We start from the raw sequence: 26,695 nt of genomic DNA, 5'->3' as shown, positions 1-26,695 counted from the left end.
GAAAGTTCTGGAGGATCCTGTGTATCTAAAACTTTGAACACACAAACTCTGGGCCCATCAGTTTCGCCTCAGTTAGTCTATAGAAATAAGAGAGACACAGAAAAGGTATCCATAATTTGTGTATAATAATGTTCACTACAGCACTACACACATCTAGAAATAGCCTAGATGTGCAACAGGGGGGATTTGTTAACTACACTATAACCTCCCACTGACCTTTCCTCCCTCATCATGGCTACTCTTTGCACCCTTGGTTCTATACACTTGCCAACCTGTTTTATAGCCTTCACAGATCCAGGTGCCTCCTTCTCAGTGCTCAGACCCATCACCTCATGTGGCTTTTCCTTCTCATCCTTCAAGTCTCAGTGTTACGCCATGTGGCCTATTCCATGTCTTATCCAATGCAGCATGCAGCACACTCACATCACAACACATTGGCCCCTTATGACTGCATATTTGTGGTTTGGAGTTGTTTATTGCTTGATTCCCCCCAGTGGCTATGATCTCTATGATGGCCAGGAGTATATCCAACTACTGTGTGACTAGTGTCCATACTCTCACCCCTCACCATGGGTATGGTTCAGAAAAGTTTGTTGAAATTGTACATCTTTAAAACAAGAATATTAAACATGGTATTGCCATTTTATAAGCTACATAAATGGAATAAACATTAAACATATATTACTAAAACATGATATTAAAGAAAATTCCTAAGTGAGAAAATCACATTAAAAACCAATATCTATAAAATTAGCCAAATTTAAATGTTAAGAAGTGCTTGTGTCATTTTTAAAACCAAAGGCTAAAGTTTCAAAATGCCTCATTCCATAATATCTATTTGTATGCACCCTATTTCCCAAGGTTCTAAATGGTCTGAAGATCTACTTAGAGTAAATCTCTCTTTCTGTGATTGTTAGCTATTGCTGTTTAAGAAACTATTCCAAACATAACAGCAGAAGACAAGAAGAAGAAATGGTTCTACTATTCTCTAGAAGCTATTCCAAACAGCGGCAGAAAACAGCAACGAGAGATCCTACTATTCTCTCCCGGTTCCAGGATTTGACTGTTCTCATTTGATAGTTCTTGCTTAGCCTCTTTCAGGCAGGTACAGCCAGGTGATACCTGGGACAGGAGTGTCCCCCAAAAAACCTGACTCACATGCTAGGCAGCTGATTGTAGCTGCCACATTGTAGCTATTGGCCAGGGATCTACATCTACACTAGTCTCTTGATGTGGCTTGAGCTTTCTTACTACAGGGCGTATAGGATTCAAGGGCAAGCATCCCACTGGCAACAGAAAGAGCTTCCGTTATGACCTCGTCTAAGAAGGCATCCATCATTGCTTCTGCTTTGGCCATATGCATATTGGTTAAAGGAGAGAGTGCTTAGACCCCGCTGCTTTATGGGAGGAGTATCAAAGTCACAATCTAAGAATAGTATGTGAGACAGTAGATACTATGGTGGTCATATGTGGAAATAAAATGGACAATAATTTCTCTAAATGCTGAGTTGTAAATCCTTATCACACTATCCTAAATCTTCACAATATGAAAGAAAAATTCATCTGAACTTTTTTGTAAAATTTTACTTGTATATTTGAGAGGCAGACAGTGAACTAAAGAGAAACAAAGACATATCCCACGTACTGATTCACTCCCCAAATGCCCACAACAGACAGGACTAACCCAGGAACTCAACATAGCTCTCCCATGTGGATGGAAAGGGACCTAAACTCTTGAATCATCACTGTTCCCTCCCAGAGTGAGCATTAGCAGGAAGTTGGAATGGGGCACATAGTCAGGACTCCAGCCTAGGTACTCCAGTGAGGACTAGCATTCCAGCCAGCATCTTAACTGCTGACCCAAAGGCTTGTACCTGTATGCTTTTACTGTGTTTATATTTTGCTGGTAAGCGTGAGATGGCAGAAGCAGCCCTGAGATAGTTGACTGCAGGTCTGGGTGTTCACTGTAAGACTGGAGTTGTCTAATACTGCATCTTTCACCCTGACTTTGTAATCTCTCCATCTTTCAATATCATGGGACAATTTTAAGAATGGAAAGAACAGGAAGAGCACAACATTTCCGAAATTGAGGTGTTCAAAGTGCTAGTTTCAAGGGGTTGTTAAAGGTTACACACACACACACACACACAGGAAAATTAGGAACTTTAAGTTGGTGTATTTACTGTCCTGAAGTTGATTAGACCTCTGCCTAGGAGAGAGGAATTGGAACTCAGGACATATAAAAGGAATTTCAGCCTTTCTCACAACCATTTGAAGAGGGACACATTTTTGGAATATAGCATCTTACAGAATTTCTATTCTGCAACGATTCAGTTGAACAATACCAAAGTAAAACAGTTTATGACCCACTGTTAATTAAATGATTGTTTAACTGTTGTTTGCATAATTCACTTGCTCAGTTCCTTTTCTGTAAGAAGTGAGAAAATTTGTGAACTTGGGCATGGTTTTTGTCTTATATGAGTTTTCATTTTTTAACTATCAAGTGGATAGTATCACAGCCACCTGGAGTATGGGGAACTTTATAAAGGGTAAATGTAATGTGCCAGGTCATATTTGAAATATAATAGTTCTTAATTGGTAGTAATTATTTCTATTCAAAGATAAGAATTTCTCTCTGAACTTCAGAAGCTTACAGTTTACTAAATAAATGTTATATAAATGCAAACTACTGATCAAATGATCTATCACTTGTTTTATATCTGCTCTCTTAAGCATACCATGATAAATGACATTCATTAATCAATTTTTAATTTTTAAAACTTATTTGAGAGTCAGAGAGATAGAGATAAAGATAGGTAGATAGAGCTCCCACCTGCTGGTTCATGCCCCAGGCTTCTGCAATGGCTTTAGTTGGGCCAGGGCTGAGGCAAAAGCCAGGAACCAGGAACTCAATCAAGTCTCCAATGTGATTGGGAGGAACTCAATTACTTACTTGAACCATCATCTAGGCCTCCCAGGGGCCACATTGGCAGGAATTTGGAATCAGAACCTGGAGCCAGGATTCAAACCCAGGTATTTCTATGTAAGATTCAGGTGATTCAACCACTAGTCAAATGTCTTTTCCTCAATCACTTTTTTAAAAAGACTTATGTATTTATTTGAAAGTCATCATTATGGAGAAGGAGGGAGAGAGAGAGAGGGGTGGGGGGATCTTCCATCTGTTTATTCACTTCCCAGATGACACAATGGCCAGTACTGAGTCAAAATGAAGTCAGGCACCAGGAGCTTTTTCCAGGTCTCCCGTGTGGGTGCTGGGTCCAAGAACTTGGGACATCTTCTGCTGCTTTCCCAGGTCATAAGCAGGGAGCTGGATTCAAAGTGGAGAAGCCAGGATTCAAATCGGCACCCATAAGGGGTGCCAGCATCTCAGGCAATGGCTTTACCCACTGTGCACAACACCAATTCCCCCCTCTCCATCGCTTTTTCAAACGAATTGAATGTTAGAAAAATTCTGCCTCCTGGCTTTGAAGAATGGTTATAAAATCTTTTGGTCTATATTGCACTTTGGGTGGAAATCAAGTCTCAGAGCAATATTAAAATCATTTGTCTAGCTAATGTGTAAATTGGGATACCCCTGTTCCACATTATTAATCCAAACCATAAGGTTTCTGGGACTCTGGATGATATAAAGACATATCTACAACCCAAGGTTCCTCTGAAAGATGAGCTTGCTATTAAAAATGTCAAATTATAAGAGGAAGTTCATCATCATTAAGGTGAATCACTGAAAGTAACAAACAGGAAAACTGGCATCCTGAAAGTGAGGAATTATAAAATAATAAAAAGTATAAAACATTTATTTAAAATACAAAAATAGATAAAAGCAGAAATCAAAATACATTGAAAACAGAATCTATGAATAAAGAACACTAGCTTTTAAAGGCAGTAAATGGAAAATTCAAAAACAGAAAAGGAAAATAAACACAGATAAAAAGGAGTAGGATTCAGGAGCCAAAGTCGTAAACATACAGCAATGTACACAATGATAATTATACTCCTACACTTACTAATTTAGGTGCACTTAAAATCAAGGGGAAATGAAACAACAAGGGTATGGCATAAACTGATCTCACTCACTGTTAGTGCTTTGTATTGATTTGGAGGAAGAATGAGACATTGGTCAACTCTAGATTTTGTCACATGAGTAAAGCATGTTTAACATATAAAGGTAACCACAACAGAATTTTTTAAAAAATGTAACAACCAAGCTAAAGAAGGAAAATGAACAAATCTCAAGTATACTGATATAAATTAAGAAAGAAAAGGGCCAGCACTGTAGCACAATGGGTTAAGCTGATTCCCATGATGCCGTGTCCCATATGAGAGCACCAGTTCGAGACCCATTGGTTCTGCTTCCAATCCAGCCCCTGCTAATGTGCCTGGAAAGGCAACAGAAGATGGCCCAGGTACATGGACCCCTACCAAAATCCAGATGGAGTTCCTGGCTCCTGTCTTCAGCCTGGTCCAGCCCCAACTGCTGTGGCCGCTTGTGGAGTGACCCAGAATATCTCTCCCTGTCTCTTCCTCTCTCTGTCATGCTGCCTTTCAAATAAATAAATCTTTAAAACAAACATTCAAAGTGTCGCTCCCCGTCTTCGTGGGGGAACGACACAGGACCCTGCCTAGGCTTCATATCCGAGTCACGGCACCATTATGTCGCTCCCCCTCTTCGTGGAGGAGCAACACAGGACCCTGCGCTGTTCTTTCTGTCTGCTCGGCCCTCCCCGGGTTTGCTGCTGGTTCTTCCCGGGTTGGCTACTATCCCTTCCACCTCCGTGGAAGGGCAGTTCCCCCTGGCCATATTCCCCACTTCCGCAGGGGAGTGGCACACCGCCGGCCGGTTCTCTCGGGGGCTGCACGGGTTCCCTTAGATGTTCCCCATAGATGTTCCCGGTGCATGCCGTCTCTCTCCTCCTTTATAGTCCTCCTCCGCCAATCCCAACTCGGCTGCCCACACGCCGAGCACGCTGCTCTCCAATCAGGAGCAAGTCCTACAGTTAATTGGTTGAACTGGAGGCAGCTGTGCGGAAGCTGTTTACTTCTCTCCCAGCGCCATATTGTGGGAGAGCAGATGCATAGAATAAGTCTTAATTCCAGTAACTCAGTCTAGTCCGGATTGCTCCCCACACAAAGTGAATAGAAAACCTAACAATTGGGGATCAAATATAACAGCAATCAGAATAAATGAAGCTAGATCATATGTCCCTATTAAATAACAAATATTTCAGAATGTGTTTTTCACATACATAAGTTGTTTATAAGATATTTCACAAGCTATTGCTGCTTTTTTTCAACTATACTGTTATTTACTTTTCAATCTACCACAGCCAAATAAGTCTATGATCTTCTTACTTCATGAAACACTAGAATTTGAACTCAGCATGGAAGCATAGACCCCTTTTTAAACCCTTGATTACATCGTAATTCTCAGATACATAAAGAAAGGTTGTTGGAGCTCAATCTTAAACTGTAAAATGAGGGCATAAATGCTTGTTCATTGTACAGAGTGTCTGAACCCAGAACAAAAGGCAGAAGTAGACATAGAGAATTATAAATAATAATAAGAAAACTTTTTAAAAGTATTCAGAAACAAAATAATTAGAAAATGGGCAGGATTCATAAACAGACATTTCACTTAAAAGGATATATAATAGTAAATATGCACATGAAAAGAATGTTCAATATCATTAGATAAATACAAATTGAAACTACAAATAGATATAATACTTACCTATCAGAATTTCTAATATAAAAACCCAGACATCACCAAATATGAGGAATATGTTTTCATCGTACAGCTAATCTGAGAAATAGTTTAGCAGTTTCCTATATAACTAAAAATGGCCTTACCAAATAACCAAGAAAATATGCTCTTGGGTATTTATCTTAGAAAAAATGAGAAACTGTTTTGTTAAAAAAAATTGTACATGAATGTTCATAGTACACTTATTCATAATAGCTAAAAACTGGAAGCACCTCAGTTATATTTTAAAAGATTTATTTATTTACTTGAAAGTCAGAGTTACACAGAGAGGAGAGGCAGAGAGAGGTCTTCCATCTGCTGGTCCACTTCCCAACTGGCCACAGTTGCTGGAGCTGTGCCGATCCAAAGCCAGGAGCCAGGAGCTTCTTCCGGCTCTCTCACATGGGTGCAGGAGCCCAAGGGCTTGGGCCATCCTCTACTGCTTTCCCAGGCCATAGCAGAGAGCTGGATCAGAAATGGAGCAGCCAGGACTCGAACTGGTGTCCATATGGGACCCGAGACTCAGTACCCCATATGTGATGCTGGCACTTAGTACTGGTAAAAGAAACAACTTGGATGGACCTTGGGAAATTATGCTGAATGAAAACAGGTAATCATCAAAAGATCGCATACTGTATGATTCCACTGACATAACATTCTTGAACTCATAAAGTTATGGAAATGAAGAGCCTATTAGTGGTTTCTAGGGGACTGAAATGGAAAGGGAGATAGCTATAAGGTGTAACCTTTGTATCTTGATTCAGCAGAAATTACAGAAGCTACACATCAGTAAAATTGCAAAGAATTATATACATGTGGGTATGAAGACACACAGAAATAAATGAGTGAATGTACAACTGATGAAATGGGAGAGCTTGATAAACAGGATGAAAGATCCCTCTGTGGTTTTCTATGCAACCTCCTCTGAATATATACTTATTTAAAAATAAAACTTTAAAAGGAAAAACATTATTCCCTCTTCCTCTTGAGATTTAATAAAATCAGCTGCAGCACTGGGATAACCGACATTTGATACCTCACCATTCTTTTCTTTTTTTCTTTTTACTCTTCTCTGGCAACAGAAAAACAGGGCTATTTACCAGGACTCAATCTAATCCTGTTTTGAAGGATTTTTAAATACATTTTTACATTCTAAAGGAAATTTTAAGGAATATTATCCTTGGATCAATTTTGAGAATTTTTAGATTTCAATAAAATAGATACGTACAGGGGAAATGAGATGAGGTAGGCAAAAGTACTGGGAAAATCATTGATAAAGAGGAAAATCTTGGGGCCGGCGCTGTGGCGCAGTGGGTTAACGCCCTGGCCTGAAGTGCCAGCATCCCTTATGGTCGCCAGTTTGAGTCCCGGCTGCTACATTCCCATCCAGCTTTCTGCTATGGTCTGGGAAAGCAGTAGAAGATGGCCCAAGTCGGGCCAGCGCCGTGGCTCACTAGGCTAATCCTCTGCCTGCAGCGCCAGCACCCCAGGTTCTAGTCCCGGTCGGGGCACCGGTTCTGTCCCGGTTGCTCTTATTCCAGTCCAGCTCTCTGCTGTGGCCCAGGAAGGCAGTGGAGGATGGCCCAGGTGCTTGGGCCCTACACCCACATGGGAGAGCAGGTAGAAGCACCTGGCTCCTGGCTCCTGGCTCCTAGCTTCTGGCTTTGGGTCGGATCTGCACAGCGTGCCGGCCTCAACATGCTGGCCGTAGCAGCCACTTCAGGGGTGAACCAATGTAAAAAGGAAGAAAAAGGAAGACCTTTCTGTCTCTCTCTCTCTCACTGTCTAACTCTGCCTGTCAAGAAGAAGAAGGAGAAGAAGGAGAAGAAGGCCCAAGTCCTGGGAAGGCGGCCCAAGTCCTTGGGCCCCTGCACCGTCGTGGGAGACCCGGAGGAAGCTCCTGGCTCCAACTGGGGAGTGAACCATCGGATGGAAGACCTCTCCCCTCTCTCTCTCTCTTTCTCTGCTTCTCCTTTCTCTGTATAACTCTGATTTTCAAATAAATAAATATTTTTTTAAAATCTTTAAAAAAAAAAAAGAGGAAAATCTGCCATGACAAACTAGTTTTAGGAAAGATCTATCAGAAAACTTTACCAGAAAGCTTTTCTATCTTTCATTTGTCTCTATTGTTGCCACATCTCTATGTCTTTCCTTTCTTTTCTTATAATTTTCTTACATTTTTAGTTATTTAAATAAAGTGTTATTTGGCTTCATTGGAACCCCCAGGTTGCCCCCAATTCTTCCCCTTTGTGTGACATGGAAATGCCGTAATCTACAGTCTTTAATCAATCCTTCACATTCTTTCTGAAATTCACTTAGTCATTTCCACTTAGCACTCAGAATCTCGCAACCTCACTGTAGCTGACCAATAGTTTGCCCTTGTCCAGCTAACGCTGTTTGTCATCAGGCTGAGAGTATGAACACAGAATAAAAGGTGGGGGGCAATACAACAAAACTCAACAAGCTGCATCATCCCACACCTTACAGGAACTGAAAAGCATCATGACGTGAGTCTATTCACTCAGTACCTTGAAGTCCACTTTCCACTTAGGCTCTAAAAATAACAATTAGTGCCTCTTTTCCAAGAACCTTTAATATTTTCATCACATAAGCTTTATGGCAAATGACAAGTTAATAGACATATTATCCTCGTTCTATCATAGTAAAATTTTCTTACCTCTTGTGATAATTTCTCCTGGTCTTTGGTTCCTCTCTATAAGACCTCAACAGTTGCATTTTTTACTCTCCTTCCATCCAGCGAAGGAACAGTATACTCGCATTTCTTACAAACTACTTTTTTTTTATCCAGCTTTGTTGATTCTTGAGCTTTAATCAGGGATATTTAGATAGCAAGAAATAGGTACACTTCATGTTGTCTTGAGAAAAGAAGGTATTTAGAACATCACAGAACTCAGATACTAGCAGGTTATTTCACATGATTGGCCAGTTCTCTCATTTTCACTCCGTGGTCTCTCTGCACTGCCTTCTGCTCAGCTCTCCATTGTCCTCTGTGCAAACCTGTTTGAAAGGGCTTTTTTTTGTTGTTGTTGTTCCCTTTAAGATTGTATTTCCCTCTATAATGTTAACTTGAACTTGTGTGGCTTTGAGGTTTTTATGACCCATCACTAACCTTAAATCTACCTGGCTTTAAGCTTCGGCCTTAATTTAGGCTTCCTTGAATCTGAGAAAGAGATTCAAGTACAAGTATTTTATTTGCGAAGTGGTCTCAAGAAGTACCAATAAGGATGTGGGGTAGTGGTATAGGCAAGAAAGACAGCCAATAAAATGTATGCCATCAAGCCGGTTACCAGTGTCGATAATTAGAGCTTAATCTTGCTGGGAAACTCTGGGAATTAGTGCAAGACATATGCCACAGCATTCTCTTAGCCAAGGGACCAAGAAGCTGGGGTATTTATATATCAACTTCTGTAAGTCATTGTTCAAGAGCACTTCCTGGGGATATAAATTACCTGATGATTTTGGCCTCCATGACCATAAGCAAGGATGTCTTTGGCTCCCAGAGAAAATGCTATTGCATTAGGAAACCAGCCACAGTGCTTTACAATGATGAGGTCCTGTAAATTTGGGATATTCACATGATATCATCTAACATTCACTACTTTTCACTTCTGGCTATCTTAGATCAAATTTAAAAGTGAGACTAGATCTTCCCAGCTTAGTTCATGAGTCCTAGTTGTTCTAATTAGTGTTAGCCACTGGAGCAAAGTCATCTTGTATGAACTTGTCCACCAAGGTCTAACCCTTCAATAGTGGTTCTGGGGCTCCTCCAAAGAAGGTAGCAAGCCTGGGAAATTTTAAAAATATGTCTAAGAATGCAGCACCCTTTGCTAACATAACTAGCTGTGCCCCTACTTTAGCACCTTGGTTGCCAGGTTACTGCAGGGAACATCCATGCCTGCCTTCACAAACAAGGCAATATTCTCATGAAATGATCTGCCTACGCTCTGCTCAGCATATATAATTACCCATATGCACAGTTACATTCTCTCTTGTGAAGCTCCCACAGTCTATGTTCCCTTGGGCAGGAATTCTTTTCTCTACCATTTGCTATAAAGATCATCTTAAAGGAAAATAGCTCCTTCCACATAAAGTATCCTATAAAAGAAAGAATAATCTCTGGCTTTCATCCAGACTCTGAGTCCATTCCTGTCCAGTGTGCACACGGATCTACCCATACCCTTGGATATCTCATGGTGCCTGAGGATGTGTTCACCCATTCAGAGTGTTTTATGCATTTGATGGAAAGGAAGATTGTAATTCCCACTGCAACAGAATATCAGATAAGTAAAATGGAGATAGTTTCCACAGTTGATCTCTGTTATTTGTACAAACACAACCAGGTCTGGCTATCAACAGGATACTGACAACAGTGTCATGTTGTAGAGTTCCTTGTTGGCAAATGAATGATGGTATGAGGGAAAGACATGCCAAAGATGACCAAAGCTCATCTTGGAACAAAGGAATTCATGTAGGGATGATTGCAATGAAGAAAAATAGGGTAACTTTCTTCTTGATCTTGGGTTCCTATACTAAACATTTCCTGGTAAGAGGATTATCTTCATAATGGACAATGATGCAAATGATTTAACTTCATTAGTTCTGCCATATTTTCAACATCTCAAAATTTCCTATTAAAAGTGGAAGTAACTTAGGTGGTAATTTCCCAAGTGGAGAACAATTACATAATTCTAAAAAGAGCTTGGGGCCGGCGCTGTAGAATAATGGGTAAAAGGCACTGCGTGCAGTGCCAGCATCCCATATGGGCGCTGGTTTGAGACCCAGCTGCTCCACTTCTGATCTAGCTCTCTGCTATAGCCTGGGAAAGCAGTGGAAGATGGCCTAAGTCCTTGGGTCCCTGCGCCCATGTTGGAGACCCAGAAGAAGCGCCTGGCTCCTGGCTTTGGACCTGCGCAGCTCTGGCCATTGCGGTCATCTGGGGAGTGAACCAGTGGATGTAAGACCTCTCTCTCTCTCTCTCTCTCTGCCTCTCCTTCTCTCTCTGTGTAACTCTGACTTTCAAATAAATAAATCAATAAATATTTAAACAAAAATAAAAAGAGCTCACCTTATAAACTAAGTCCAAATCTCACAATGCCAGGACTCTCTCCCATGAGAGAAGAGCATCTATAAGTTCTTCAACCAAAACTCAATTACTGAGAACTAAGGACCAAATTCAAGTTCTGTGACTTGGGACACAGTCATAATAACCAGGGGTATATGCCCAGGTACATTCCAAATGCCCACCTTCAAAACTCAATTTTAAACAAATAACAAGACGTCCATATAAAATTTACATCGAACTTCTTTATAAATAAATACTCAATAAAATTTTTAAATAAACACTATTATTTTATAAAGGTTACATTTAAAAATTTAAGATTTAGGAAATTGAGATGGGAAGACTATAAATAGCATGTTTCTTTTTTTTTTTTTTAATTTATTTATTTACTTCTAAGTCAGAGCCACAAAGAGAGAGACAGAGAGAGACAAAGAGAAAGAGATCTTCCTTCTGTTGGTTCACTCTCCAGATGGTATAATGGCCAGCAATGGGCCAAGCTGAAGCCATGATCCAGGAGCTTCCTCCAGGTCTCCCATGTTGGTAGCAGGGGCATAAACACTTGGACTATCTTGTGCTGCTTCTCCTATACCATTAGCAGTAAGCTAGATCAGAAGTGGAGCAGCCAGGACACAAACTGGTGCCGATATGTGATACCAGTGCTGTAGACATGGCATTATCTGCTATGCTCCAATGATGACCCCAATAGCATGTTTCTTATACTTGTCTTCCTAATTTGGGGACTCCACTGACTCAAGCATTCTCAGACATATCTTTCTTTTTTTTTTCTTTTTATTTATTTATTTATTTATTTATTTTTGACAGGCAGAGTGGACAGTGAGAGAGAGAGACAGAGAGAAAGGTCTTCCTTTTTGCCGTTGGTTCACCCTCCAATGGCCACTGCGGCCAGCACGCTGCGGCCGGCGCATGGCGCTGATCCGAAGGCAGGAGCCAGGTACTTATCCTGTCTCCCATGGGGTGCAGGGCCCAAGCACTTGGGCCATCCTCCACTGCACTCCCTGGCCACAGCAGAGAGCTGGCCTGGAAGAGGGGCAACTGGGACAGAATCCGGCGCCCCGACCAGGACTAGAACCCGGTGTGCCGGTGCCACAAGGCAGAGGATTAGCCTAGTGAGCCGCGGCGCCGGCCTCTCAGACACATCTTTCTAATCACAATTTCCTTCCCTGAAAGCTTGCTATACTGTCCCATGTGACACAGATACACTTATTTTCTATTTGTCCAACATTTCTTGAGTGCCTACTTTGTCAGAGAGATTTGTTTAATATAAGTACAGTATAGACAGGTAAGATACTGCTCTTATAAGGCTTGTATTTTAAAGGAAGGTGATAGATCACACAAACATATAAGCAGCAAAATTTCAGATACATACAATGAAAATGTCAATATAAATAGAAACTAATTTGTAGCAATGGGAAAATAAGAGTGGATGTCTACTTGAAGACCAGTGCGGAGAAAGAATCTTTATCAGTCAGGATAGGTTACTGTATACTACAATAGGAAGCAGCTCCTAAAATTTTAAAAGCTAAAGGCAATAAACACATACTTCTCATTTAGGAGGAATCTCCAGGCCTGAAGCCTGCAATGACTTACCCATTATGTGATGACTCGGCATCATTCTTCCATATCAGCACAGGATTCCAGTGTCTCCATGGCAGAAGAAGAAAATATCAGAAAGGCACACTGAAAAGTGAATTCTTCTGCCCAGAATTCACATGGCTAACCTCCATATATATTTCCTTGGCCAAAACAAGTTAGTTTGGTGTTCCCTTATCTGAAGAACCCAGCAAGCTGTCATCCTCCCTTGTATCCCAAAAGAGGAAAGCTGGAATATTTACAAGAGGCTACTACATTTTTTCTGGCACTGGGGTGATAAAGAAGAGTCAGTAGTGAAGATTCTAAAGGGAAAGCATTGCATCCAGAGCAATGGTTGAAGCCACAGGTGAAAAGGAGCATGGGAGCTAAGAAACAAAGATAGGATGACAATGAGCATGGTGGAGAACAGAAGGAATGAGCAGATGTCTGAGGAAGGCCATCGGCCACATCACAATGGATTTGCAGTTGCACTAAGGAGTTTGGATTCTAAATGCAATGGGCAAGGACTTGGAGAACCTCAGACAAGCATCAAATCGACACAATCTGAATTTTATGTGTATGTATGCATGCATGCATTTGTGTATATATGTGTATATGCATATGTACATATATGCATGTATGTATATATGTAATGTGTATTTATTTTATTTTTGTAGCAAGGCATAGAGATAGAGACAGAAAATCTCCATTCACTGGCTCACACCCAAATGTATATAACACCTGTGGCAGGCCAGGCCAAAGCCAGGAGTCAAGAACTCTATCTGTATCTCTAATGTGAGTGGCAGGAACCCAACTAGTTGAGCCATCACCTGCTGCCTTCTAGGAGGTGCCTTAGCAGAAATCAGGAATCAGGAGCAGAGCCTGGATTCAAAACCAGACATTCTGAAATGGGATGGGCATATCATAAGAGCTGTCTCAACTACTGCACTGACTACCCACCCCTGAATTATATTTTTAAATCAGGCACACCTACCTGTACATTTCCTCATCCACTGCCAGGTCCCAGCTCAGGGGCCTCCTTTTCTTTGAAGCTTCCTCTTACTCTCTCAGCTAAACTTAAGCAATCCATGCTCTCCCTGCCCTCTCTTCTGGCACAGGCCTCCATTTAATCAGTCACCTCGTTGGAGCATAATGATAGGTTTGCCTGTCTTTTCTCCATTCAACCGTAAAATCCTGGAGGGCAGGGACTATATCTCTGTGTTACTTATATCCCTAGAGCCTGATTGCTGGACTACGTTTCTGCTAAGAATTAATAAACTGTGGACCCGGCTGTGGCACTCAGGATCACCCAGAATTGTGGCACTAGTGGAGAGCTTTGAGCTAATACAGTAATCACAGTGGCTTTCGTAAAGGGTAGGTACAGGAGCTGGTGTTTCAGAGTCAAAGACTCAAACCCGAAAGGAGAAAAAATTCTAACTGAAGGGAAGTGGAGGAAGTGGAGTCCTTTCTTCAAGCCCTACTTGTGTGCCAGGCCGTGGGAACCATGAGACCTTCCGGGGTTTCTAGGGACTACCTGATCTGTCAGGCTCCCAATTTTAAATGCACTGATTTGGCCTATCACCTGCATTTCTTCAAATGGAAAAGCTGAAAGGAGGGTTCAGTGAGTGGCGAGAACCACAAAGACAGTAACATGGCTGGATTGCATCGCTCTGCCTGAGAGAGGCACAGCAGTGGGTGTCAGGACTCCCTTTGTGTGTGCCTGGGCTCATCTCTCAGGAGTTAAGACCTTGCTCTCTCTGGGTGAAGAGAACTAAACCTTCTGAAGTGGGAGACAGCATATACCCTGGGCAAGGCCCTAACTTCAAAATTCCTCTTGTTTCATGTCCTGACAGATCACCTGCTCACTGCTCCTGGGGGGCCCCATGTATTCATTGAGGATTTTGCTAGAGGCTGGTGCCTGACTCAGTTTTCTGGGTTTATTGTTCTCAAGCTGGTGTGTTTGCTCAGTATCTTCACCTGGGAGTGAAGCAACCCTCTCCTCCTAACCCCATCCCTGTCACAGCCCAAGAAAAGGGCTATGCACTTTCAATCTAATTGTCTCTCTGCTCACAGTAGAGTCCAGAATAGCACCTCCATGAGCCTGGAAGCATGGAATTATTTTCAAAGTTTGCTCAGCTTATTTGAAAAGCACCTTATAAACAGAACTGTTTATAAGCACCTTAAAAACAGAACCGTTCTTGTATTACTGTATTATAGACAGCATTGCATTCATCAGCCACATTATCACTCATGAATTGTTACATAAGCAGAATTATTCATTTAATTCTCTGGACTAGAGGTGACTCCATTATTGTTTTGCTCCTCCTCCAACCAAATGCTACTTCCATTCAAAATAAGGATTAAAAAAATTCTATCAAAAGATGTTAACTGTTTAAAGCTTGAATCCAGATATTAAAAATTCCAGTGGAATTTGCAACAATGTTTCTGCTTTCTCAGGAGTTTTTTACTGCTTAGTTATGATCTGTTTGACAACCTGGATCTTAACTGTTGGCACGTACCTGAAACCAAGGTCAGTGTCATCCTTCAAGATGTATTTTTTTCAAGTGTTTAGAAAAGCCTCCAAATATAAACAACCCAGAAGCTAATGGTCACCAGCAATTTTAAGAGATGACTAAATATAGCCTCTATTTTGGGCAGATCAATCATAGGATCACCTGGATGGAATACTAGGCTGCTTTTGCTTTTTAATTGAACTGTGTAACAATTGTATTCACTCAGCCGTGTGCTCTATGAAGTATTTTCATGCAGCTCAGACTAACTCCTTATAATGAATTGTCAGAATGATTGTTGTCCCCACGTGAGTCTCACAGATTCTGCACTCAGCCACATTGCACTGTGTTGCCTCTTTCAGCTGTCTGCTCTTGGCAAATTATCTCTTCATCTATTTAACCTCTTGCTTTAGAGCAGAACTGGAAGAGTAGCTTTCTTTATCAATGCAGTAGCATTTTCTATAATTGAGAATAACATGAGTAAGCCATTAGTAAGCTGCCAGCTCACCCTCATTATGTAACTTAAACTTCATGTAATGGAATTAAATTGGAGCTCACACTTTGACACAAGACATCTCAGGGTGATGTCCTTCCTCTGGCCCCTTCGAGAATTTGGGAACGTGGTCACATTACTTAATAGGAAACATGGAGACTCATTTACCACAATATCTGAAACATGGGTGGCGTGCAAAAGAATGGCAGTTGTTACTGTTGTGCATTCAAGTTCACAATATCAAACTGCACAGCACTGTGTGGTGTAAGAATTTTGAAATCATGGGCAAGTGCTTGCAGCAGTTAAGATGCCACTTGGGATGCCCACGCTATGCACTAAGGTGCTGGGCTTTGAATTCTGGCTTCACTCTCTACTCCAGCTTCCTGCAAATGGCACACAAGGAAGGTAGCAAATGATGGTTCAAATACTTGGGTCCCTGTTATCCATGCTCAAGCTCCAGATTGAGTTCTGGATTCCTGGCTTCAGCCTTTCCCAGCCCAAAGATCTCCCTCGCTCTTCCTCTCTCTGCCTTTAAAAGAAATATACATAAACTTTAAAAGAATTTTAAATCAAGCAAATAGTTATTGAAAGCCCACATCAATTGATAGATATATTTATCATGTACCACCAAAATAATTCCTTAGTCAAAAAGAAGTATTTACACAGTGTTCCACTTATTTCAAAAAATTAACTACAGCATCATTAACATTAGACACAAAACAGGCCATTGATTCTTTCAGCTCAATTCTCAGTGGCAAAAAATTCAATTGTTATCTGCTAGTTTAATGTGCTTGAATTATTTCACATTCATATTTGTCACTATACTAATAGCCTGCCTGTAGATTTAGAATTTGTGCTTTTATATGTAGAGTAGTCCTTATTTACCTCGGTTTAAATTTAGGTTATCGGAGATTAGATTATTCACCCCCGTATGTCTGCTTTCCCCATCCTTCATCTCTATGGCAGGAGTGACTTTCCTGTCCCCTTGATGTTGGACTTATGCATGATCTTGTTTTAGTCAATCGAATCCTGGTCGGCATGACACAAGTGTAGGTTTTAACTGTATTTGTGTAGTCAGGATTGCTATTGCCATTCCTGCCTGTCACTATGAGACTATCAATATGCCTCAAACAGCCACTGGTTCAAAGAGGTTAAGAGACACATGAAGTGAGCATGGCAGAAACTGAATCTTGGAGCCAAGCCCAGCTGAACCCAGCTGAGACCAATCCAGTGAACCCCAGCTAACTCATGAATACATTGGAAAGAAAGAAATGCCTATTGTTGGATGCCCTTAAGTTTTCCATTTTTTTTAGCATTTTGTAATATAGCATTATCACGGCAATAGCTGAAAGTTACAGATGCATTAAAAAGATGATATAGGGGCCAGCACTGTGGAACAGCCAGTTAAAGCCCTGGCCTGCAGCACTGGCATGCCATATGGGTGCCAATTCAAGTCCTGGCTGCTCCACTTCCAATTCAGCTCTCCACTATGGCCTGGGAAAGCAGTAGAAGATGGCCCAAGTCCTTGGGCCCCTGTACCCACGTGGGAGACCAGAAAGAAGCTCCTGGCTCCTGGCTTCAGATCAGCTCAGCTCTGGCCATTGAGGTCATTTGGGGAGTGAACCAGCAGATGGAAGACCTCTCTCTCTCTCTCAATCTGGCTCTACTTCTCTCTATAACTCTTTCAAATAAATAAAATAAATCTTAAAAAACAAGTTGGTATATTATTTGAAGCATTTTCGGCTGCGAGTAACAAAAGCTAAATCCAGCTAGCCTATTCAAAGGACAATTAAGTTATCTGGGCCTGTGCTGTTTGGTAAAGCTCGATTCGGATCATCTTTTACTGTGACTCAGCTGGTGTTATCAGGCTCATACTCTTTCCGCCTCTTGACTCTCTTTTTCCCTGGGTTGGCTCCATTCTCAGACAAGCTCTCTCCATGTGGGGATACACATGGTCTCCAGCAAAGCTAGGTTTGCGTTCTCCCAGGAGGTCTGCCCCAGAAGGACCTCAGCCTCTAACATCTCCAAAAACTGCCCTCAGATGAACTCTTCCTAACTAGGGAGTATATCAGAAGCATAGGCCCACTTAATTGTTCTGACTGAGGACATTGTGTTGTTACTTAGGTACAGCCGTGTGATCATTGCTGGAGCTGGAGGAGGGGGGACGGAGTGAGTTAGTCCCATTCAAACCTCAGGGGCTATAAGTAAGAAAGGAATAGATTCCCCAGGAAAATTTAAGATGCTGTCTCCAAAATGACACGCAGAGGCAAATATACCAATCCGAATACAGAGAGAGATAGCTACTATTTGGATTTCTTTTCTGGCTTAATGTAAACAGCTCCCATTTTACAGCTTTGTGCCAGAGTGCCATCGAGTTTCTGAAGTGCTCTCTCAGGCATGCCCGAGCACTGGTTTTATGCTTCGTGCCTCAGCTTGGCTGTTCTTAATGGCACTCCTCATTTCACTTTTCCGGGTATTTTCCTAGCCTCTTGGCCTATTTGGGTTGTGGTTGTTTGGTCAGAACAGAAGGCTTTAGTTCTCTCCACACTAACCAGAGGGAAATGATCAAATTTGGACACTGAAAAAAGCTAGAAAGCAACCTCTGCCAGTTCTGAGTACTCTAACCTGAATGTATAGCCAGATCTTGGATTTCAAAGCAGTAAGTTATAATTCAGCACTTCTGTGCTGCTCTGGCCAAGCACAGGAAACAAAGCACCCTCAAAGCACCATTTTCCAACCAAACCTGGGTATTGGCCACCAATTTGGTAAATACCCGTGCCTTTGTGATTTCCCAAGGATAACTCTGCCAATAAATTATCGCTGTGAACTATTTTGAGAGCAGGCACAACATCACATGGGATCAGGAATGGTCAATGCAAACCAGCTTTTTACTATTCATAACAGTACTGTGTGAGTCATCTTCCAAGCATGGGTGCACATCTACTGCTTCCACTTTGGACGCCAGTAGAGAGGTGAGGCCAAATGAAAATTTCCTATTTGGAACTAGTTGATTCTTTCCCACTGGTTGGACAAGGTGCTGATGATCTTAGATAATGACTGAGCATATTATATCTAAAGGCAAGAACTCCATCTTACCCTCCTTAGTTGTCTACTACTATTTAAACCTGTGTTTGTACTCAACAGATGGATGGCAACTGGACACTCCCTATAGGATTTCAGCCATCACAGTCACACCAGATGAATGTCTCAGTCCAGGAGTGGATGAGTTATGTCTTCCATTGTTGCTGGACTCTTTTAACAGATAAAGAACAGCTTAATCTAAGCTGTAAAATAATTGTTCCAGTAAAATACACTTATCGGTTTAAATGAGCATACATGTTACTAGAGACACAGCAGGTATCATGTTCATGCTAGTCCAAGTCCAAATAGCTGGGAGCTGTAGACCATTAAGAGGGTTTCCAGCCACGTTTTGAAACTTGAGAAAACAAACCCTTACTAAGAAATAAATAGACTTGAGAATGGTATTATTTTATTAATGAAATTTATATTAGCCACTACAATGGTGGTCTCAGGACCACTCCAAATTTCACCTGCCATACTTCTTATTGTTCCTTTTTAGTATCATCCTCCAAGAATGATTCTAGAAGACCGAGCCACAGGTCCAACCTAGGATATGTTTATCCTCACAGAAAAGGAAGATGCGATTCTAAATGGGTGAGTTACTTCCCTAGTTCTTCGTGATGAGCCAGGCCTACAGCTTAAAGATATAATAATCGCCCCCCCCCCAAAAAAAAAAAAAACACTTAGCTTCTTCCTTGATAGTGGGCTAAAGGATTCCAGTAGGCAATTTGCCAACTGCCCATTATTTTTATTTTGAACAATAACAGTAATAATAAAGCTTGGCTGTTTACGAAGACTTTCACATGAATTATCTTATTTATCAGTCGAATGATTATCCCATTTAAAACATTAACTACATACAAAAGAGGCCCAAGTGCAGATATGCATCTATGTAGCACGTTTGGCTCAATGCTCACACCCTTATTATGGGAGAGGTAGAGTCTTAACTTTGCGAAATTCCATGACTTCACATACCCACTGGGTAAGCTAGCAATGGGAGATCGCTAGATATTAACAGCTATTAAAAACCCGATTTTTTTTTTAGTTAGAAAAACTGACCCACACCAGTTATTCATTTTCAAAACACCAAAATTATGAAAAGGAAAGAAGAAAATCAGGCTGCTGGTAAACCACATCCGCTACACCACATCCACTTCTTAGCAGGAACAGGAATGGCTGGTGGTTCACAGAAGCAGTCTCAGAAGACTTAAGTGGCCATGTACCCCCTTTCTCCCTGGTGAATGCTCATATACCCTCAGCACCCCTTCCCTCCAGCTGTCCTCTAGTAAGTCCTGGTCATGTCATACTGTGTGCTGTGACTATGTGTACACATTGTGTGCATCGACTCTGAAGTCAGTATCTTTATTTGTCCATTTTACAGATGAAGGACTAGAATTTCAGAAAAATCAAACTTCATGCCTGGATCACACAGCCTGGAAGGTTGCAGAGGAAAGCGAGCTCATTTTCCCTACAAAGTCTGTGTGTCTGAGCCCCAGTGCCCATAAAGTTCGTGACTCACAGTGGCTTCATACTTTTTTTAAGATTTATTTTGTTTATTGGAAAGTCAGTTACAGAGAGAGAGGAGAGAGAGAGAGAGAGAGAGAGAGAGAGAGAGAGAGAGAGAGATCTTCCACCCGCTAATTCCCTCCCCAAATGCCCACAATGGCAAGGTTGAAGCTGAGCTTCATCCAGATCTCCCACATGGATGCAAAGGACTAAGGATGTGGGCCATCATCCATTGCTTTCCCAGGCATGTTAGGGAGCTGGATCAAAAGTGGAGCAGCCAGGGCTCAAACTGGTACCCACATGCAATGCCGGTGTTGCAGGCCACAGCTTAACTTGTTATTCTATAACACCAGCTCCCACACTTTCCTCTTTCCTTCCTTTCTCTTTCCTACAACCTTGTAGAATCAGGAGACATCACAGAAGCCAAAAAAGAAAAAAATCTGACAAGACATTACTCTGATGAGAATATTTTCATGGGACCTTGGGAAAATGTTATGTCTCATTAGACTCATTTTGATTATTAACTTGCAGAGTCAATGTCATTCATTCATATAGCAATATCAATTTGCATTCCTGGATTGTACTGGCTTGGGTCTTGCCAATCAACCAACTCTCCTACGGACAGCGCCAGCCTCTGTGGCCAGTTGGGCATTTTGGCAAAGCCAGTATTAGTGAAGAACTATGTAGAACAACTTGTGAGTGTGTGAGGGTTCAGAGCAAGGGTTCCACCAGTGGAACAGCAGCTCTGCCTAGGAGAAGATGCGTGAAGTAACATCAAAGGGTCTGAGCACCTTCTGGAATGAGTCCCCAAGTACATTATCGCTGAAATGGCTAAACAAAATAGAGTTCGGGGGTGGCACCAGGGAAAAGATGTAGAAAAAGAGGAAAGAAATGATAAGAAATTTTTTGGCCATTGAGACTCTGCTGGTTTTCATTTTGTTTTGTTACTTCCTTAGACACCCCCTCCCCCGTTTACAGTGCACTTTGCTTTCTTTCTCCCCATTTTTTAAGGTGCTATAGGACCAATGATGGGAGCTCTGCTAAGCCCAAAACAACCTCCACAATTTGTTTTCTTTTTTTATCTTTTTTTAAATATTTATTTTATTTATTTGAAAGACAGAGTTACAGAGAGAGGTAGACACAGAGAGAGAGGTCTTCCATCCACTGGTTCACTCCCCAGATGGCCGCAACAGCCAGAGATGTGCTGATCCAAAGCCAGGAGCCAGGAGCTTCTTCAGGATCTTCCATATGGGTGCAGGGGCCCAAGGACTTGGGCCCTCTTCCACTGCTTTCCCAGGCCACAGCAGAGAGCTGGATCGGAAGAGAAGCAGCTGGGACTAGAACCAGAGCCCATATGGGATGCCAGCGCTACAGGCCAGGGCTTTAACCAGCTGCACCACAGCGCTGGCCCCTACACAATTTGTTTACTCCCTTTTCACCTCACCCTTCATTCTTCCAAACTCAGGACCACCAGAGCTGGAAGGGTCATTCAGTCTCTGATTCGCATATTTATTCCTATTCTTATTCTTATTCTTATTCGTATTCTTATATTCTTACATTCTTATTCTTATTCTTATTATTCTTGGGAGCAGAGAGAAAGAGAGAGACAGAGCTCTCATTCTCTGGTTCATTCCCCAAATGCCCACAACAGCCAGCGCTGGCTGAAACCAAAAGCTAAGAACTCAATCTGGTCTCTGACATGAGTGACAGGAAGCCAGTTCCTTGAACCATTTTCTGCTGCCTCCTTGGGTTTACATTAGCAGAAAGCTGAAATTGAAAGCAGAGCTGGGACTCAAACCTAAATGATCTAATATGAAATGCAGTCATCGTTTTTTTTTTTTTTTTTAAAGGTTTATTTATGGGGTCAGCGCTGTGGTGCTGCCTGTGGTGCTGGCTTCCATAGGGGTGCTGGATCATGTTCCAACTATTTCTCTTCCAATCCAGCTCAATGCTTATGGCCTGGACAGCAGCAGAGGGAGGCCCAAGTGCTTGGGCTCCTGCACCCATGTGGAGGAGGCTCCTGGCTCATGGTTTCAGATCAGCCCAGCTCCTGCCATTATGGCCATTTGGGGAGTGAACCAGAAGATGGAAGGCCTCTATCTCTGTCTCTCCTCTCTGTCTGTAACTCTGCCTCTCAAATAAATAAATAAAATCTTTGTAAAATGATTTTATTTATTTATTTGAAAAATGGAGCAACAGAGAGTAAAGGAGAGAGGGGAGTGAGAGAGAGAGAGAATCTTCATCCACTGGTTCACTCCCCAAGCTTCCACAATAGCCTGGGCTGGGACAGGTTGAAGCCAGGAGCCAGGAACTCCATTCTGGTCTCCCACATGTGTGGCAGGAGCTCACATACTTGAATCACCTTCTGCTACTGTTCCAGGTGTATCAACCGGTGCTGGATCAGTAGCAGTACAGGTAAGACTAGAACCAGTGCTCCACCGTGGGATGCAGATATCCCAAGCAAAGCCTTAACTGGCCATGCCACAACACCTGCCCCAATTTGTGGTCAATTCAGCTGACATTTTACCTGCTGTGCTAAACACCAGCCCCCATAGTTTTCCCCTATTTCACTCCATCGACTCCCTTCTCAATCCAGTCAAGTATACCTTCTGCTTCTCAGAACAATGTTCTAGGATCCATTAAATAAAATGTATGGTATTATTAAGGAAACCAGTTATATTTAAATAATCATAATATTTTTCAATATATTGTAGTAATATGTGCTTCTTTAATAATATTAAATGAAAGATCTAGCCGGCGCCGTGGCTCAATAGGCTAATCCTCCGCCTAGCGGCGCCGGCACACCGGGTTCTAGTCCCGGTTGGGGCGCCGGATTCTGTCCCGGTTGCCCCTCTTCCAGGCCAGCTCTCTGCTATGGCCAGGGAGTGCAGTGGAGGATGGCCCAGGTGCTTGGGCCCTGCACCCCATGGGAGACCAGGAAAAAGCACCTGGCTCCTGGCTCCTGCCAGGATCAGCGCGGTGCGCCGGCTGCAGCGGCGGCCATTGGAGGGTGAACCAACGGCAAAGGAAGACCTTTCTCTCTCTGTCTCTCTCTCTCACTGTCCACTCTGCCTGTCAAAAAAAAAAAAAAAAAAAAAATAATATTAAATGAAAGATCTAGTGAAAAGCCATATTTCAACTAAAACTTATGAAATATAAAGCAGTTATACTGGACAACATAAAGCAGTTATGTTTCCAATCAAATTTATGGACCCCTAACTTCTAACTGTGGATCCTTTGGTGAACCCCAAGGTGAGAATCCTTGTCCTAGAGACACATGTACTAGTTTTAAATTTTCCTTATTTTTTTCAGCCTTGAAAAGGATGTCATTCTGTAAAATCTCTGCCTTGCATCCTTGATCTGAACAAGAAGTTTATGCTTCCCATGTGAGTTTCCTGTACACGTCAGTAAGATTAAGTGAGAAGTGCCACAAAACTTGAAAGGCAGAAATTTTGTTTCTCTTTACTAGCTGTTAAATTCAGAGCTTTGGAAATGGAAGGGAACCTCTAAATTGCTATGTATGTTTTTATTTTTATTTATTTATTTCCATATTATTTCAAAGCCATAGAGACAGAGAGAAGGGTGGACAATCAGAGATCTCTCATCTGCTGCTTCATTATCAAATACCAGCAACAGTTGAGGCTGGGCCTGGTAAAAAGCCACTAGCCCAGAACTCAGGTCTACTCTAGAAGTGGTAGAGACTGGGCTCCTTGAGCCATCACCTGTTGCAAGGTTTGTTTTGCTTTAGCATGAAGTTGGAATGGGGGAGGGGGAGAGAGTGAAGCGAAGGCCTGAATCTGAGCACTCTAATATTGGATGCAGGAGTCTCAAGTGGGATCCTAACTATGTCCCAACTGCTTGGTCCATACAAAGAGCTTTCTGGTGAAGAGAGTCCACCTCTATGAGCAGCTGGGCTAGAATAAAGCAAACCAAGGCCTTGCCTATAAAAAGAAAGCTTTTAGTGCAATTTAAACTATGAAAAGAAAGAAGAGACTAAAAAAGATTTCTAAAAAGGAAAAAGAAAAGAGCCCATAAAAATAGATGGCAGGAAGATAAAAGAAGAAAAGTGAAAGAAAACGAAAGATTTCCATGCGAATCTCAACACAGTTATTAGAAATAAAACACATCTTTATCATCACTGTCGCTTTAGCTTTGGTCAAACAGTGTTCAAGTTTACAAAATGACAGGGTTTGACATCTATCTCCTTAATGGCAAGAGAACTATGTAGAAAAGGAACCATCACTCAAGTGAAAATTACACTCCTTATCTCTGAGGAGGAGTCCACACAATTCGGGCAACTTCAAGTAAAGGGTCAGCTCTCAAACACAGTGTTTTCTAAAGGACGATGACTATCTTAAACATATATATATGTATATATATATAGCTATGCAAATTCCATGTTTCCTTTCATGCTATTTTCAGATTGTTTTTCAAATTAAACATTAGTCTCTGCAGTGTACAGAGGATGTTAGATTAAAGGGCCCATTGCGTTCCATAAGGTTTAGGTTTTCCACATTTGCCTAGAAATAGATTTTTTCTGGGTGGGCCAGGTGACATGCAAAGAAGTTATTGTTACCTCGCTTTTCTTGGCTTTCTGGGTGGAGAGGCCAGATGAAAGAGAAAAAGGGAAAGAGAAGAAGAAAAATACAGGAGCAACTGCAGAGGGAGAACAAAGAGAGGAGGATACCATTTTGAACTACATGAGGTCAGATGCATTTGCCGCTGGGTTTTTTAAACCTGTATTTATTTTACTTTTCATTTACTTGAAAAGCAGAACAAGATGTATAGTGGAGAGAAGATGGGGGCTGGGATTTCATGACTAGATCATTCCCTCTGCAACAGCCAAGGCTGGGTTACATCAAACCCAGCAGCCCAGAGTTCCATCTGAGTCTCCAGCATGGGCGGCAGCGGCACATGCACTTGGGCCATGGTATGCATTTAGCAGAAAGCTGGATTGGGAGCAAGGCAGCAGGAACTGAAACCAGTGACTCTGATACAGGAGGTAGGAATCCGGGTGGTGGCCCAATGCGCCCTACCATGACTCCTGCCCCTAACACCATATTGTTGTTGTTGTTTAAAGAACAAAATAACATCAAGGACATAAGAACTGTTTGCCTTTCACATTGGCACATGGGATGTGAGTGCTGGTTTGTTCAAGACGTAACAAGGCAAGTGCAAATAGACCCCACTTACTCAAAGCAGTGCAGGGCTCTGTCCTGTGGAGCAGATGGCTTTTAGGTTGCAGAAATTCATTTACACAGTCATCAGCCTCGGCTAGGGATTAACAGAGAAATGTTCTAGCTGAGTGGTGAATATTATGCCAAAAATAAAGGCACCGTTACACCTTTGAAGGGCTTCCTTCTAGATATTCTTCACTAAATTATAAAACCTGGCACAACTTGCCGATTTTCTTTCATTTAGAGCATACCAGCAGATTCCTTCCCAGCCAGAAGAGTATGCTTCTAATTACGTGACTGCTTCACTAACTGAAGCACACCATACTATTAGCAAGGTGATTGAAGAGCAGTTTTGACAAGCTCAGAGCCTGTCAGGGACATGAACTTAAGGCCTTAGGCCAACATCTGATTCCTGCCTGGAGTATTTCAATAATCTGCAGCTTTCGTCTGAGGCAGGGGTGATGTTCACATATCTCACAGACTTTACATTTAGCAATTTAACAATAGCTGGAAAAAGAGGAAAGGAGTCTGCGCCTCTGCAGAAAGCAGGGCTTCCAAAGAGCCAGTCCTTGCTGTCTCCTGTTATAACTTATGTTAGGATGAAGCTGTAAATCAGTCATCATCCCAGTTAATTTTTTTTCAACAGCTATTACATCTGCTAGTTTTGCTTCAGGCCATGTAGTAGCAAACACAACAGTTATCAAGCAATGGGCTCTTTGGAATCACAGCTTTGCCGTGCTGCTTTCTACAGGAAAATAGTGAAGAAGGTAATTCTCATGTCATCTACACCCTTCTTTCTCGTCCAGTAGCAACACGGAGAAAGTCAACAGTGCCCTTGGGAGCACCGAGCTCCCGAATCTGTTCAGAGTCAGATGCAGATGCACAAATTGAATCCTGCACAGACCTCAAGTAAGGACATTGATGTCCACCCTCTGGGAACTCCTCATACCGCTTTTCCTGCTGTTGCATCCATAAGGTATAGGAGGAGGATTCCAAAAGTTCAGAGAAAATGCGATGAAAAGATAAGTTTATTCTGGTGCAAACCATTTTGATAGCCATGCATACAAGAGATCTTCAAAAAGCTCCTGAAAATGCTATTATAAAAAACTATGCAGAGATTTAAACAAAATTGTAGCAACATAAAATTATCTTTCAATTCCATGTTGCCATGCACATTTTGAAATATTACCTCTCAGACATCCAAAGCTGGAATCATGTCGCCTTGCCATTCCCACCACCTCTCAGTGCCAGCGCTTGCTCCTGTTCCTATCTCAACCAGTGCCCGGGGGCTCAAGATGGGGTTTAAAGCTTCTGTGAGTCCATGGTCTCAAAGGCAGCTGCACTTGAGAAGCACCTGGGACACTTCCAAGAATATGCAGGCTTGGCTCCCCAAGATCATGATATCAATGAGTGCTTCTCTCTGCTAAGAACTCCACAGGATGGATCAGCTCAAGACTTACCTTGGAAATAATTGTAGAAGAGCTTATTAATGGG

This window comes from Oryctolagus cuniculus, chromosome 11, assembly GCF_964237555.1.
Source record: "Oryctolagus cuniculus chromosome 11, mOryCun1.1, whole genome shotgun sequence".
NCBI lineage: Eukaryota > Metazoa > Chordata > Mammalia > Lagomorpha > Leporidae > Oryctolagus > Oryctolagus cuniculus.
Note: the sequence above shows the minus strand (reverse complement) of the source record.